The sequence below is a fragment of the Vulpes lagopus genome, chromosome 2 (assembly GCF_018345385.1).
Source record: "Vulpes lagopus strain Blue_001 chromosome 2, ASM1834538v1, whole genome shotgun sequence".
NCBI classification, from domain to species: domain Eukaryota; kingdom Metazoa; phylum Chordata; class Mammalia; order Carnivora; family Canidae; genus Vulpes; species Vulpes lagopus.
Genome location: NC_054825.1, coordinates 174,694,044 through 174,711,812, shown reverse-complemented (window position 1 = coordinate 174,711,812; position 17,769 = coordinate 174,694,044). Strand labels below are relative to the sequence as shown.

General features: G+C 41.0%; 1 long non-coding RNA gene across 1 annotated transcript; it reads right to left on the bottom strand.

Annotated features, from left to right (window-relative positions):
• Positions 1–2,397: 2,397 nt before the first annotated feature.
• LOC121484131 lies at positions 2,398–15,981 on the bottom strand. The gene is made up of 3 exons (XR_005985948.1): positions 15,918–15,981; positions 13,481–13,576; positions 2,398–5,116 (listed from the first exon to the last, which is right to left on the bottom strand). It is a non-coding gene; the product is annotated as an uncharacterized LOC121484131 (long non-coding RNA).
• Positions 15,982–17,769: the final 1,788 nt, after the last annotated feature.

The window sequence follows — 17,769 nt, the reverse complement described above, 5'->3', positions numbered from 1 at the left end:
ATTTTATCCAATTATTTATTGAAAAAATTATCCTTTCTCCACGGAATTGCCTTTGCCACTTAGCTGAAAATCAATTGATCATATAAATGTGGGTTTATTTATGGAATCTATTCTGTTCATTGATTTATCCATCATGACATTGATACCACATGGTCTTGATTCCCATAGCTTTATAATAAGTCTTGAAATAAGATAATGTAAATCTTCCCACTTTGTTCTCTTTTCTTAAAGTGGTCTTAGCTATCTCCTCTGCATTTCCAAGTGAATTCTAGAATCAGTCAATTTCAACAACAAAAGCTACTGAGATTTTGATTGGAACTGGAAAGGATCTATAGATCAATCTACATCAAATCTTAAAAATATTGAGTCTTCCAATCTATGAATATGGTATATATCTCCATTTACACAGGTATTCGGTAATTTCTCTCAGAAATGTTTGTAGTTTTTAGCACACAGGCCTTGCACATCTTTTATCAGGTTTATCTTGGGACGTCTGGGTGACTCAGCAGTTGGGCAGCTGCCTTCAGCACAGGTCCAGATCCCAGGATCCCGGATCAAGTCCCACATCCAGCTCCTGCAAAAAGCCTGCTTCCCCTCTGCCTGTGTCTCTGCCTCTCTCTCTCTCTGTGTCCCTCATAAATAAATAAATTAATCTTTAAAGAAAAAAAAGATTTATCTCTAAGTTTTTATACTTTTAATAGAATTGTAAAAGGTATCATTTTTACATTTTTAATTGTCTACTGCTAATATATAGAAATACAAATGATTTTTGGGGTTTTTTTTTAAGATTTTATTTATTTATTCATGAGAAACACAGAGAGAGAGAGAGAGAGAGGCAGAGACACAGGCAGAGGAAGAAGCAGGCTCCATGCAGGAAGCCTGATGTGGGACTCGATCCCGGGTCTCCAGGATCAGGCCCTGGGCTGAAGGTGGTGCTAAACCACTGAGCCACCTGGGCTGCCCACAAATGATTTTTGAATGTTGACCTTATATCTTGAAAACTTACAAAAACTTACTCACTTATTAGTTTGAGTAGCTTTTTATAAATGCCAAAAGATTTTCTATACAATCATACCATCAATGAATAAAGACCATTTTCTTCTTCCTTTCTAATTTGGATGACTTTTACTTATTTTTCTTACCTTATTGCACTAGCCAGAAACTCTAGTACCATTTAATGGGGAATAAATAGCTTTTTCAATAAATATGGCTGGGTCAGGGGATCCCTGAGTGGCTCAGCAGTTTGGCGCCTGCCTTTGGCCCAGGGCGCGATCCTGGAGTCTCGGGATCGAGTCCCACGTCAGGCTCCCGGCATGGAGCCTGCTTCTCCCTCCTCCTGTGTCTCTGCCTCTCTCTCTCTCTATGATAAATAAATAAATAAATCTTTAAAAAAAAAATATGGCTGGGTCAGTTGAATATTTGTATAAGAAAACATGAACCTTGACCCCTACCTCACATCATACACAAAAATTAATTTGAGAAGCATGTGAAAAGTAAGACAATAATAGAACTAAAGAAAACATAAGAGACCATGTTAAGGGGTAAGGACAGGCAAAGATTTCCTTAATGGGACACAAATAGCAATAATCATAAAAGATTAACATATTAATTCAATTTAATTCATAAATAAGCTTAAGTTATATTAATTAAGTTAATGAAACTTCGACTCATCAAAAGACACCATTAAGAAAGTGAAAAAGGGGCACCTGTGTGGCTCAGTTGGTTAAGGGTCCAACTCTTGGTTTCGGCTGTGGTCATAATCCTGTGATTGTAGGATCCAGCCCCCCATCAGACCCTGTGCTCAACATGGGGTCTGCTTCAAGATTCTCTATCTCTCTCAAATAAATAAATAAATAAATAAATAAATAAATAAAATAGTTTTTTTAAAAAAAGTGAAAAAGTAAGTGACAGACCAGCAGGAGATGTTTGCAAAAACACATATTGACAAAGGACTCCTATAAATTAATAAGAAAAATTCTGGATTAATTTTAGGGAAGGGGGGGACAGAAGACTTGTGCTGACCTTCACAAAAGAGAATCTCCTAATGACCAATAAGCAGATGAAAAGGAATTCAACATCATTAATCATCAAGGAAATGCAAATTAAAGCCACATAAATGTCCAGTAAATGCTGGAAAAATGGCAGCATTTACTAACACTAAACATACATGGGGCACCTGGGTGGCTCAGTCCATTAAGTTCTTGACTCTTGATCTCAGCTCATATCTCAATCTCAGGGCCATGAGTTCAAGCCCTGCATTGGGCTCCCCACTGGGTGTGGAGTCTACTTTTTTAAAAAGAAGTAAACATACAGATTTATCCTATGAACTAGCAATTTTATTTCTGGGTATATGCCTGATACAACTGAGTGCTTATGTCCACTGAAAGACACGTAGAAGAATGTTCATAGAAGCTTTATTTGTAATGACCAAAAACTAGAAGCAACCCCAATTCCATCAACAATAGAATGGGTGACCATATTTTGTCGCATCCATATAATGAAATACTATTGTATCAAACGGAATACTATAATAATGAGAAAAAAAAAAGACAAACTATTGCTTCACACAAGCACCTGGATGAATATCACAAATGTAATGCTGACAAAACTACCCAGCCACAAACGGTTACATCTGTATGATTCTATTCACATGAAATTCATAAAGAGGCATAACTGACCCATGGTTATTTTTGATGAGGGGATTGATAACGACTGGGACAGAGGACAAGCAAATCTCTTGGGGAACCAGAAATAATCTATATCTTTATCTGTGTGGTGGCTAAGCAGAAATATACACATGTAAAAATATACTGTGCTCACATAAGATTTATGTGTTTTACATAAGTTATATCAACATAAAACTAAAGTATCTGTTTCTGAACATAATTATTCAATTCTACTGATACATACGCCTATTTCTGGGCCAAAGTTGCATTCTTGATCACTATAACTTTGTAGTAGGTTTGATGTCTACAAAACAAGTCCAACTCTTTTCCTTTCAAAAATTTCTTACACATATATGCTTCCAGGTGAATTTTGGATCAATTTTTCAAATTCCTCAGAAAACTCTACTGGAATTTTTATTGGAGTTATGCCACATTTGTAGTTTATTCGGAGAGCATTATATCTCTATAATATTGACTCTTATCATCCAATTAACATGGTTCATTTATTCAGGAATTTCAGTCAAGTTTTAAGTTTTTCGTCATGTAGGACTTGAATATTTTTTGTTATATTATCATGTATATTATATCTATTAAGTAATTGTGGTTTCTGTTGGTATTATGAAAGAAATGTTTGTCCTATTACATTATGTAATCTTTGCTACATTCAAAGACTTCAAAAAAGTATATCTGGCCATTTTGTTGGATCTCTTCATTCATTTTCATTAAACAAAGTACTACAGTTTTTCAGTTGACTCTCTGAACTTCTAGGCATAGGTAATGTATTAAACCTTTTCTCCCCTTGTATAAGAGTCTGACTTTTGGTTAATTTTCTCACTATGTTTTCCTGGAAACAGATATGTTTCTGTTACTAGGCAGCATTGCTTATGATAAAAATGACCCCTGGTTTGGAACTTTTATCTGGACGGAGAGTCACTATAGCCTTGGATTCCTTTTCTAACCTGCGAGTCCCTTGTGGGGACCATAGAAGTCATGACTTTGCAGTTGTTTCCAGAGATATTGTTTGCCAGGGGGCATGAAATCAGGGCAACTTGCGTACCTGCCCTATGTAGCCCTTATCTTCTTGCAACTGAGCCATCTGCTGAGTGAACTGCTCCAAAGATTCTCATTGTTGGGAATATCTGACACTGACTTGCTGGCATGTGTAGTTCCTGTCCTATGACTTCTGAATAGGCCAGTGTCACTATAGTGACTAGGTCTTATGAGTGTGAATATTAGGTTGAATCTAAGAAGACCTTCCCATGGCATCGCAGAGTGATGGCAGCAGTAGGGTAGACCTTCAAAGCCTTGAGCTCAACAAATAGACTAATTGGGGAAGAAAATGCAAAAAAGGCACTGAATATCTGGGTGGAAGAGTACTTTTACCCTTTCTCTGGTGTAGAAAACTTTGAGGCATCTGACAGGGGATCCCCCGTGGGACAGATGCAGGTTTCATCCTGAGAGGAGAAACTGCTCATTGTCCATGAAAGGGACCTGGCCAGAAACCCAGCTGGGCTACATGGATTCATGTCTAACTGGGTGGGGTGTTGGAGGGGGGCCGTGCAGACAGGAGAATGAACTCAAAGACCGCATTCTTGTGAGGGGGCTGCCACCTGATAAATGAGGTGGAACCGCCAAGTTCACTCCAACTCCATTCAAACTTTAATCTACGTGGAGGAATGTTTGAGATCGCCCATGCGAGCAAAGGGCAAGGGTAGACACGTGGCTGTGTGGTGGCCAGCAGGTGCAAGCAGGGCTCCAGTGACCACAGGATTTGGAGCCACCAATAAAAGATTAAAGAAAGCTTTCTATGTGCAGAAAAGGGTAACTAACCCCAGGCCAACTCCAGAATCCGACAATAGCTATGGGAGGAGTGCTAAACTCCTAAAAAGGAGTTTAGTACAGCACTGGAACCTGATCAATGTCTTCTGCTGCCATCTAGTGAAAATTGAATGCAACCATTTTCTAAAGTGCCAGACACCAGATTTTTAAAGCAATAATTGGTTATTATAAAGGCCTGAGCTGTACCTTCCGACTAGATAAGAACCCTTGATTTATACATTATGTAGGGGATAAAGGATTACTTTTCTATAAAGTTTAAATTTCATGGTAGTATGTTCAGTTTGTTAAAAACTATCATGTAATATCGTTTGATGTAAAATTCCTAGAATTCGCAGAATAAAAAGGGTTTTGTAGGCACTATGAAGACAGATGGCCAAAGACCATTCCAGTTGCATAGGGTATGGAAGGGACATCCTTACCCCATTAGGTAATATAAACTCAGGTGATCGAAAGACATGCTATCTTGTCCTTTTCTTTGATAAAGTTTTCAACACAGGTGCCTGGGCGGCTCAGTTGGTTAAGCGTCCAACACTTGATCTCAGCTCAGGTCTCGATCTCAGGGTTGCAAGTTCAAGTTCCCATGTCGGGTTCCACGCTGGGCATGAAGGCTACTATAAAAAAAAAAGTGTTCAACAAGTCATGGGCGGTAGACTCCTAGCAAAGGTTTAACGCTTCTGCATAAGAATCTAATCCTAAATTTATCTTCCTGAGAGTATATGTCAACTATGTTGCTAGGCAACATTGCTAACAGTATAAATGATCATTGGTAAATTGCATTGGACTGATAGATAAATACCTAATGAGAAAACCACCGTTTTGGGTTTCCTTAGTGTGGAACTCTTGTAACTGGGCACATCCCTTGCAGAGACTGTGGAAGCTGTGCCTCTAGAGTTGTGAGATTGCCTCCTGGGAGGCATGGGCACTTAGAGCAGCTCTCGTAAAGGCCGATGTGGATCTTGCCTCCTTGCACTTACTGAGTGAAATGTGACAAGCACACTCCCTGCAAAGAGCTCCTGGAGCTGCCCCGCTGATTGCTGTGGTTCTTGCCCTCTATCCTTCTCAACAGGCTGAGCTTGAACAAGCCTGGTCACCTTGTGAGCTTGAACAAGCCTAAGAACACCCCTGAAGGGCCTTGCCTAGGTAAGTATATTAGTAGCCAAAATGACTTTTTTTCTTCTCCTTTCCACAACTACATTCATTTCCTTTTCATGTGTAATTTGTTATAATTTTTGAATGATAGCGAATGGTGGGGGGAAGGGGTTCAGTGAGTGAAGATGAAAGAAGGAATACCTTTTCCCCTCATTCCATTTTTTGTCACCTTTTACTATGAAATAATTTTGAATTTAGAGAAAAGTTGCAAAAAGAATATAAGGAACTCCTAGAAGGGCACCTGCCTGGCTGGCCCAGTCGAAAGAGTATGCAACTCTTGATCTCTGGGTCATGAGTTTGAGGTCCACATTGGGTGTAAAGATTACTTAAATAAGTAAAACTCAAAAAAAAAAAAAAACTCCTAGAAAGACTTCACAGAGATTCATTTTGTTAACATTTTGCCTTATTTGATGTATTTTGTTTTTACTTTCTCTCTACATTTATTATTATTGTTGTTGTTTGAGAATAAGCTAGAGCCATTAGATCCCTTTACTTTGAAATATTTTATTGTGCATTTCCTAAAAACAAAACATCCACTTGCATAATCACAGTATAATTCTCAAAGTGGGAATTAACATTAATATAAAGCTATCACCTAATTGACATACCTATGAAAATTTCACCAATTATCCCAATATTATGCTTTATAGCATATTTTTTCCTGGTCCCAGATCCAATCTTTTAATTGTCACATTGCTTTGGGTTGTCTTGCCTCATTATTCCTCTTTAACTGGGGATAGCTCCTTAGTCCTTTTGTGTTTCATGGCACGGGAAGTTCTAAGAGTACAGGGCTCGTTTTGGCAAAATGTCTGTCAGTTTGGATTTGTCTGATGTTTCCTCATGGTCAGATTCAGGTTTTGGGCCCAACTTTAGGGAGCTCTACTCTGGCCCTCCTTGACCTGCATCTCTCAAGTTGAGAGCGAAGAAGGCAAGCTCATAGGAGCCTGCCCACTCCCCCTTCTAGACCAAAAATCAGCAAACCTTTTCTTTAAAGGAACAGAGAATAAATATTCTGGGCTTTGCAGGCCAAGATCTCTGCTATAACCACTTAACTGTGCCATTGTGGCAAGAAGTAGCCACAGATAATATGCAAATAAATGAGAGTGGATGGGATTCAAATAACATTTTATTTACGGATGTTATAGGCAGAGAGGAGCACCTGGGTGGCTCAGTAGGTTAAGCATCCAACTCTTGGTTTCAGCTGGGGTCACAATCTCAGGGCCATGAGATGGAGCCCTGCCACAGACTCCTTGCTTAGCAGGGAATCTGCTTGAGATTCTCTCCTTCTCCCTGTGTCCCTCTCCCTGCTTTCTCTTGTGCTCTCTCTCTCTCTCTCTCTCCTCTCTCTCTCCTTTCTCTAAACTAAATAAATGAATCTTAAAAAAGAAAAGAAAAGAAAAAACAAGCAGAGATGATGCCTGGGTGGCTCAGTTGGTTAAGTGACCAACTGTTGATTTCAGCTCAGGTCTTAATCTCAGGGTCATGAGCTCAAGCTCCACACCGGACTCCATGCCCAACTTTAAAAAACAACAACAGAAGAGCCAGCAGAGAGCCTAGATTTGGCCCAGGAGCATAGTTTACTGACCCCTATTCTAACCCATACCCTGGCCACCCAGAGCTCCAGAATGCCAGGCCCAAACAGCCTCATGCTCACTACCAGGGCTGGCCTGTGTGGATCTCTCTTCCCCAACTCTGCTGTCCTAAGGCATGGTGTATTAGGCGTGTGCTTCCCTAGGCTTGAGTGAGACCACAGTGTGGGAAAGAGCTGACAGCGGGAGAAGAAGAGGGACTAGACCACAGTCGGGGCTGACGTCCCCACGTCTCCATGTTCCAGTGTGGGAGTCCAAGGAGTCGGAGAAGTCTACATTTAAACTCAGTCTTCCAGCTTGGTTTGAAGGTATAATTCATCCAGAGAAAAAGAACATATTTATTTAACCATTTATGGCTTGAATTGTAACTTTTAAACATTTAGATACATGTATGTGGTCTCCATTTATTTTTTGCCCTTGCCCCATAATGCAAGGGGAAGCCTGTGCACAAAGCACGAACACGTCTCAGAACAACCTCAGCCAGGCCAGACGAGCCCCCACGGGTACTCATGTGCAAAGGGATTCTACAGGCTGACTCCAATCTCCACATTGCCCCTGGGAGAGTCTGCAGTGATCTGTGGCAAAGCTGCCCAGCCTCCCTCGCCTTCAGCCACTTGGCTTGGCAACAGGCCCCAGGCTCAGTGCTCATATTCTCAAAGACAGAATAGGGATGACCCCAAACTGGCCAGTTCCTCATTGTTCCTATCATGTACTTCTGGAATGTCTTTTCTTTCCAGTTTATCTAACTAATTTCTTTGAACCTCTTGATATTTAATATTATGTCTTAGGGCAGATGTAAAACCTCTGAAGGTTTCTTTGAATCCTTCTCTCATTCATTTAACATACTACCACCACCACAGTGACTACCACCATCTCTGTCATCATCACTGTTGCCACCACCACTGCCACCACCACCACCACCACTGTCACTGCCACCACCACCAACATGACCACCATGACCACCACCAGGACAACCATGACCACTATACCACTATAACCACTACTGCCACCACCATGACCACCATGACTACCACCACCTTGACTACCACCACCTGTAATCACCACACTGCCACCACTGCCTCTGCTCAGCACAGAGCCTTTAAAGCACATTTCCCTCACCCAAAACACTCCAAAGCCAGAAGATGCTATAGGGAGTTGCCATCTTACCAACACTAGTGCATACTCATGTCTAAGACACTTTGGAATTCCAGCTAACTACGTAAACACCAATATGGTGCCCGGATCTTGTAAGTGGTGAAGTGTATCTGGAAAGATGACCAATTCTTTAAAATGTTATTCTATGAAGTACCTCTAACTTTTAATATTTTTTTAGAGATAAGTGTTGAGTATTGGTCTAAATATCATCATTTTCAATAAAGTAATACTTTCAGCAAGGCATCCAATAACATCTAAATTTAAGAATTACTGCTATGTAATTTACATAATTACTAGAATATAGTAACATATAATTTACTGTTCTTTTCATTATTTTGCTCAATTTCTTTTACCTTTGTTCTAAAATTGTTTTCTATAAACTCTGAAAGTTGTTCTATCGTAATTTGTTTCATTTTATGATGCTTTGAATCTCCAGGAGAAAGCCATTTTTATGAAAGTGTTTTTGCAATACTATATTGATGAGTTACTCTATCATTTTTATTTGCCAATAGTTATGCCTATACTTATCGTAATTTACTTACTTATATCTTCAATAACTCAGGTCACTGTCAGAACACATAATTAGCCAAGATATGAGGTAGAGCAAAAACAGGAGTTTTGCACACAAGGATACAGAGCTGAATGAGTCATTACTTTCTCTTCTAGCTGCGTAGACAGAACTGAGGTTTGGACTGAGAAGCCATGAATGCTGGTCTTTGCTTAGCCATTAATCCCCTGAGGTCAAAACCACCAACTTCCCTGGCCCTTAGTTTTCTCCCCACTGGAAAACTGGAGCATGATCATACTGGTTCTCTGCTCTGTAATGCAGGTCATAGGAAGATGAAATGATAAAAGGCTTTATTACTAGTACATCCATGTGCCAGTTGTTATCATTTCATGGCATGTAAAGGCTGTGCATGGGACCACGATCCCTAATGCTGTAGTGGCATTCCTTTCCTTTGACAGATGTTATCTGAACAGATAGCAGTGCACTGGAGGGATCCTCTCTCTCTTTGCTGGAATTGCACCTTGGAAATAAGTGTCTTCTTAAATTTTGTTTGTTATATGCCTGCCTTGCTTCATTCTAGCCATGGCCCTGGCACCCTGGGAGAGATGCTTACAAAGCTTGCAGATACAGAATAAGCCATTGGAATTGTTTCCTGGCCTATCATGCTCTGGTTATTGAAGCTCCATCACAGAGGGGTTGGCCTTCTGCATTCCTCCTGCATACCTCTGCATTGAGCTAACATGGGCCTAGAAGTCATTAGATTTTAACTTGTGGCTGCCCACTGACTAAATCTGCCCCCTCTGCAAACTTCATATGTATGCATACATGTCAGAAAAGAAATCATAAGAGCAGCTGTGAAGCTGTATTGTAGATTCTCCTTTGTTCTTTGGTGGTTTTTTTTGTTTTGTTTTGTTTTGTTTTGTTTTGTTTTGTTTTGTTTTGTTTGAGAGAGAGAGAGAGAGCACTTGAGCAGGCAGGAGTGGGAGGGAGGGGCAGAGGTAGTGAGAGGTAGTGAGAGGTAGAGAGAGAATCTTAAGCAGACTCCATGCCCAGCATGGAGCCCATTGCGGGGCTTGATTTCAGAATCTTGAGATCATGACTTGAGCTGAAATCCAGAGTTGGAGGCTTAACCAACTGAACCACCCAGGTGCTCCTGTAGACTCTCTTTTGAATCTTGGACCTGAGGTTCATGTATCTCACCAAATTTGGGGAATTTGGGGCACTGGTATTCTGAATATATTTTCTACCCCATTCTTTTTTTCCTCTCCTTTAGCAACTCCAAAAGCACATATATAGTAGACCATTTGATATTGTTCCAAAGGTCGCTGAGACTCTATTCATTTTCTTTGATTACTTTCTCCCTATACTTCATTTGAATAATTTCTATTGACATGTCTTCAAGTTGACTCTATGGTATTCAGCAGTTCCAGTCGCTGTTAGACCATCCCAGGGATATTTTGATTTCTGATAACTCTCAACCTGGGCTTACTTGTAAGTCATGACCCTTTTGGTTTTCAATAAAAAGATGTAGGACTTTATTGAGCCCCTCCTACCTGTCAGGAACTGAACTTCAAACTAGTACAGCCGTTTCTCCCTAAAATTCTAGCCAAAACTTTCAGCTGGGTTCCCTGTGGTCTTGCCATGAGCATTTTCTCTTTAGGGGTCAGCCAGAAACTTGAGGAAATTTATATGCACATTTTTTAGTTTCTCCCTATAGCTCTCTCCTTTCTGGGAAGTATCCCCTCAATTCCCAGCTGTTTTGGCATCCCTGAAATCTACACTTAGTCTTTTCAGCTAATAGGGCCACCACTTTATATTTTAACTCTACTGAGCTATGTGCCATGTGTTCCTGAGGACTGGAAGTGCCCTCAGAGGAAAAGCCTAATAAATTAGAGCTAACCCGGTTTCCATCCCTTCTTTTGTGACTCCTGCTCCCTTCAATTCCTGCCTGCCTAAAGGTTGTTTACTAGTGCCTTCAAGCTATAGCATTAAAAAATGTTCTTATGGGCAGCTCAGGTGGCTCAGTGGTTTAGCGCCGCCTTTGGCCCAGGGCGTGATCCTGGAGACTCAGGATCGAGTCCCACATCCGGCTCCCTGCATGGAGCCTGCTTCTCCCTGTGCCTCTGCTTCTCTGTGTGTCTCTCATGAATAAATAAACAAAATCTTAAAAAAAAATGTTTGTTTGTTTTTTTGTCCAGGGCTAGTAATAGTTATCAACAGGTAAGTGGGTCCAATACAAGATACTGTCATTTCTAGAATTAAAACCCCACCTTCCATAGCATTTTATTTCTTTTTTAAAGTCTTTTTAAGACTTTATTTATTTATTCATGAGAGACACAGAGAGAGAGGCAGAGACTTAGGTAGAGGGAGAAGCAGGCTCCCCATGGGGAGCCTGATGCGGGACTCAATCTCGGACCTTAGGATCACAATCTGAGCTGAAGGCAGATGCTCAATCACTGAGCCACTCAGGAGCCTCAGAGATTTATTTATTTATTTGAGAGAAAGAGAACCTGAGTGGGGAGAGGGACAGAAGGAAAGGGAGAGAGAATCCTCAAGCAGACTCCCTACTGAGTAGAGAGCCTGACACAAGGCTGAATCCCAGGACCCTAAAATCCTGCCCTGAGCTGAAACCAAGAGCCAGATGACTTGACGGACTGAGCCACCCAAGAGGCCCTCCATAGCATTTTAAAGGAGCTTCTTTTCCTCTGACACCTTATTGTAAATAAAATCCTATGCAAGGACAATAGAAATCTTAACTATTTCCTTTCTTTATAAAAAGTTTTTTATTGTGGTAAGATATACATAACATAAAATTGACCAATTTTACCACTTTTAAGTGTGCAATTTAGTGGCATTAAGCATATTCACACTGTTTTACAACCATCACCACCACCTCCAGAAATTTTTCATCTTCCCAAACCAAAAACTTTGTACCCATTAAATAATTATTCCCCACTTCCCCCTGCCGCCAGCCACTAGTAACAACCATGCTATTTCCTGTCTCTATGAATTTGACTACTCTAGGTACCCCATACAAGCAGGATCATAACATTATTTGTCCTTTTGTTGAAATGTTCCCTTTTAAAAACGAGTGAACTCTTGACTAAAGATGACTGGGTGTTTGTTTTTTTAAGATGGCTGTTTAATCCCTACATTATTATCTCCATGCCTTTCCAATACCCTACTAAAATAATAGCAAAGGAGGTAAAAAGTACAAATCCACAGCAAGAAATAGGAATCTCAATAGAAATCAAGAAATAAGAAATTTCAGCAGACTTATTGAAGATATAAAATAGGGTATAGACACAAAGAACAAATATCGTATGATTCCCCTTATATGGAGTACCTGGAGTAGGCAAATCATAGACACAGAAGATAGAATGGTGGTTGCCAGGCGCTGGGGGGAGGGGAGACAGGTAGCTATTGTTTAATAGGTAAAGAGTTTCAGTTTGAGTAGATGGAAAAGTTCTGGAGGTGGATGGTGGTGACAGCTGCACAACACTGTGAATGTAGTTAATGCTACTGAACCATATACTTAAAAATGATGAAAATGTAAAAATTTATTTATGTATATTTTACCCTACATACACATAAAAATAGAGAATGGAGGTAGCCGGTAAAGCCAAGTACAGGAGGCCAAAGACTGGAATGCACATGGGAGGTGGGGCACCTGGGTGACTCAGTTGGTTAAGCATTTGCCTTTGGCTCAGGTCATCATCTCAGGGGTTCTGGGATTGAGCCCTGCATGGGGCTCTCCGCTCACCAGGGAATCTGCTTCTTCCTCTCCTTCTGCCCCACCTACTACTCATGCTCAAGCGCATTCTCTCTAATAAATAAATAAAATCTTAAAAAAAAAAAAAAAAAGGAAATGCACATGGGTAGAGGGAAATAGCAGCCAAGTGGGGAGCAAATCATTCCTTGGACTTCCAAGTGGCTTGTGTCATATAAATATCCAATACAGTGATACCTAGGTGGCTCAGCAGTTAAGCGTCTCCCTTTGGCTTAGGGCATGATCCTGGAGTCCCGGGATCGAGTTCCACATCCACCTCCCTGCATAGAACCTGCTTCTCCCTCTGCCTATGTCTCTGCCCCCTCCCCCCGTGTGTGTGTGTGTGTGTGTGTGTGTGTGTGTGTCTAATGAATAAATAAATAAAATCTTTAAAAAATAAATAAATACCCAATACAACAAAGGGCAGGAGAAAGACAAGGGGCTGAACCTTACCCCTCTCCACCACTCTGAACAAATAGCCATATGATGGCTTGACATGTGCCCCACCCTCACAAAAATGGCAGAGATTCTTCTCTAAAAAAGAATCAAACATCTCTGAACTTCCACAGTCTTGCTTTTAGAGGTTCACCAGTTAAATGTCTAAGAGAGTGCCTTCCCACCAGATCATTCTAAGTGAAGTCCTTCAATCTGTGAGTCCACTGCAAGCACAGAGGCCCCATCACAGAGATGATTTATGATCTGGTTCTCAAATGTTCTCCAGTAGTCACCAGAGTTTGATGAAAGCCTCCAAAATGAAGACTCACTCTAAGATAAGCAAACCAAGAGGCAAGGGGCATCCTCATACCATGGAACTGTCAGTAGAGCAAAGGCTGTCCAGAGTCAGAACAGGCACCACGCAGACATAAGAGGCACATCCTTGCATATAACCTGAACCTCAGTCCTGCATAAAGGAAATAAAGGCAACTCAGAAATGGCAGGGAACTTTAAAATGTCCTTAAGTACTACCCCAGTGAGATAAACCTTCATTTAACATAGCTAGAAATTAAGATAATGTCTAAAATGGATGAATCAAGAACTGGTGATGTAAGCATATTATTTAGAGAAACCACCAAGAGAAACAGCTGAATGAGTTAAAAGTAGTTGCCTCCAAAGGACCTCGGCAGGGGAGAGGTAGGCTGGGAATAATTGCTGTGCAATATAAGCCCTTCTGCATGATTTGATGGTTTAACCTTATGTATGTATTAGCAGCACTTTGATTTTTTTTTAAATTTTTTTAAAGAAAATGACTGGAAGGTTTCTTTCTTTCTTTTTTTTTTTTTTTTTTCTTATGTAGCATTGTTTCATTCTGGAATTTTCCAATTAAGCTTTTGGCTAAACACATACATATGATAATGATAATTATTCAGGAATCGGGAGGTTTGTAAAAACATTGTGTGCCATTAGAGTAATCAAGCTCAGCTCTAACACATCTTGGCTTTTCAGGATAATTAGACCACACTGGAGGCCCAGATGGGGTGAATGAGAAAGCCATGGGTGTCTGCCATATAGTAACAAGAAAACATCACCCAGAACTACTCAACTGGCAATTGAAATTTGCATGTTAACTTAGAACACAACAAGAAATGAATAAAAATGCCTGGATTTGAGGCACAACATTTCACTTTAAAAACCAAACATAGAACATAGGTGTGATCACGAAGCTCCTACACAACTCCCTTTAAGCTCTCACGTATTAAAATAGAATCTGTAAAACTAGAAGTGGTTCCTTCCATATCTCCTAGTTTTTAAAAATGTCACCTTCTACTGTGAGCATCTTTCTTGAAAATTCACAAAATACAAAAAAATCATTTGTCTACCAATTCACCCAACAGAGATGTTTTGCATGTCTGCTCAAGGTGTTGGTACTAAGAACGCAGTGGCGAAAAGGCACAGACAGTCCCTGCTCTCAGCACACATTTTCCACACTTACGAACTAGTGTAGAAAATGGATATGTAAATAGGCAATTCAACGTGATTAGGTCAATGTTAGCACAGGTTGGATAGGAAGGCTGGTTGGACAAAAAAAAGGGGGGGGAAGGCTGGATGGGAGCGGGTAGATGGAGCGACTATCTCAGCTGCTCCCAAAACAGTAGTGAGAAGCCCTCTGACTGGAGGGATATCTAGGTGAGGAGCTGCAGTGAGAAGGCTCCAGAGGGAGAATCCCAGAGAAGCCTAATGTGGCTTCCAGATCAGAAGACAAAGGCTGGAGGGTAGAGACAATGAAAGAGGACTTTAACTGCCTCCAATTTTTACCTTTTTCATTGGATTCTTCTTTCCAGCCTGTCTCTAGGTTCAGGTGGAAGACTCTAAGGGCAAAGCATCCTGTGATGGAAACCAAAACTACCCTCTCAAGCCCTGGGCCTGCAGACCCTGCCCATGATTGACTTGAAGGTAGTGATCCATTTGACCTTCACTGCCTGCCTGCTCCCCACCCCCCACCTTTGTCTCACATTTTCCTTATAAACCTGGAAATATTTTCTGTACTTTGGAGATAATCTTTGAGACCCTAGTCCGCTGTCTTCCCAGGGTTGGCCTCAGTGAAGGAAATTCCTTTGTTTCCCCACCACCCATCTCGTGCTTTTTTTTATTTCATCAGTGGTGGGTGGCCAAACCTGGTCCATTTGAGACACCACCGCCCTGACTTGCATGTCAGGTGCTTGTGCACTGCCCCGACCAACCAGCTACAAGAATGGGACACAGTAACGGAGTAAGAGGTAAGACAGGAGAATAAAGCAGGAGACACACAGGGTTTTGTAAACAATAGACCCTAGGTTATTTTAAGGTCATAGAGCCATGAGGAGCCATTGAAGGTTTTGGGGGTAGGGTTTGAGGGCCAGATCTAGCATCATAAGATTTGCATTTTAGAAAGATTTTCCTTGGATAAATTCATTATAGACTAGTTTCTATTATTTAGCTTACTTTCCAATCACATGCACACACTTCTTACCCATTTTCTGTTGTTTGTTGTTAAGATCATTGGACAGGTATTTGAGTAATGGTAAGATTAATAATATAGCTAGGGGTGTCTGGGTGGCTCATGTGATTAAGCATCTGGCTCTTGATCTTGGCTCAGGTTATGATCTCAGGGTGCTGTGAGATCAAGCCCCACCTTGGGCTCCTCACTGAGCACAGAGTTTGCTTGAGATTCTCTCCCTCTCTCCCCCACCCCTCAAAATAAAATCATTTCTTAAAAAAAATATTAATATGGGGTGCCTGGGTAGCTTAGTCGGTTAAACACCTACCTTCAACTCAGGTCATGATGCCAGGGTCCTGGGATCAAGTCCCACATCGGCTCCCTGCTCAGTGGAAAGTCTGCTTCTCCCTCTCCCTCTGCCTGCAGCTTCTCCTGCTTGTGCTCTGTCAAATAAATAAAATATTTTTAAAATTAATATAACTAATTATAGAGTGCTATTAAGTTTACAAAGCACTTTACCATAGGCACTCTCATGGCAGGTACTTAAGAGGCAAAGGGTAGACAGAGATTTCCTGGTATCACATTCTTCCACCCTGTGACCACGGAAGATACTGATAACCAATCGTAGGAACAAAGGAACAGGAACAAAGTCCTGTTGGTTTCAGACACATCCTCAGAATTGTCAACACAAATCTGGCAAGTAGTGCCATTTCTTTGAGTTGTCATTTGATGAAAAATTCAATTTGCCATCCTAGAATGGTGTAAACCACATCTATTATAGAATCATACAGATGAGGCTGAAATTCATGATTTCCCACCTTAGTGGTAGATCTAAGCTACTTGACATTCCCTGAGTCTCAGTTTCTTCATTTAAAAATTAGAAGGGCGCCTGGGTGGCTCAGTTTATTGAGCTGCTGACTCTTGATTTCAGTTCAGGTCTCAATCTCAAGGTGGTGAAATTGAGCCCTGCCTCAGGCTCTGCGCTCAGTGGGGAGTCTGCTTGAGATTCTCTCTTTCCTCTGCCCCTCCCCTCTCTCAATCTCAATAAAAAACCTTTTAAAAAAAATTAGAAATAAAAACATGTTACTCCGAGCTACTATTAATTAAAAGGCAGCAAACAGGGGCACCCGGGTGGCTCAGGTGATTAAGCATCTGACTTCAGTTCAGGTCATGATCTCAGGGTCCTGGAATCGATCCCTGTGTTGGGCCTCATGCTCAGCAAGGAGTCTGCTTGTCCCTCTGCCTCTCCCCCTGCTCACACTCTCTCTCACTCTCGCTCTGAAATGAATAGATAAAATCTTTAAAAGATAAAAATAAAAAGAAGCAAACAATGAAATTGTATCATCTGTGTATTTACCTATAGAAATTCAATGATCACGCTATGGAGAGAGAAATCACAATTCCACATAACGTGCCTGCATCACAGAACAAACGTGGGACTGGACGTATCATGCATAGCACCATCAATTAGTCTGTTTTGGTGTGTATCTCATAGAATGAGCATCTCATTGTAGGGAGGGTAGTTCTTTGAAGGGAATATAGTTTCCCAAAACACAGACCTTAAATGAAAGCCAACAATGTCAGGTTACTTAACTGAAAGGCTAGCAGTCTATCCCAACTCTAGAGGAAAAACTGACTGGGAGGGCCTTTCTAAGGATAAAATGGACATATCCCTAATGGGTATATATGACCCCCCCAAAAAATCTTCCAAATTCCATTTCCAATTAGATTGAAAAGGTCACAGCAGGCAATTACTTCCCTTGTAATAATGGGGGAAAGATGTGTAAAGGAGTAAAATATATTTATTTGTACAAATATCACAAAATAGCCTAAAGGAACTAAATTCTGGAGAAGGGGGACAAGATTTCATAGATGAGATTAATCGCTCTGGGGGGCATTTGTCACATCTGGGCATGGGCAGGCAAATGATGAGGCCTCCCACAGTCAGAGGGCTCTGCTTGGCAAAGAAGAAACCACTAATACTTTAAACATCTCTATGGACTAAACCAACAGATAAGAATATATGAAAATTCAAAACACAGAACTAGTCTTCCTCTTTGATTAAATGGGCGGCAGGGCAGAAGCCTGGGGCCTGAACGGAAAGACATTATCATCTCCCAATGCTTGGGTCCAGGTCCCACTAGAAGGGGAAGCCTCTAAGACACATCGATCATATCTTG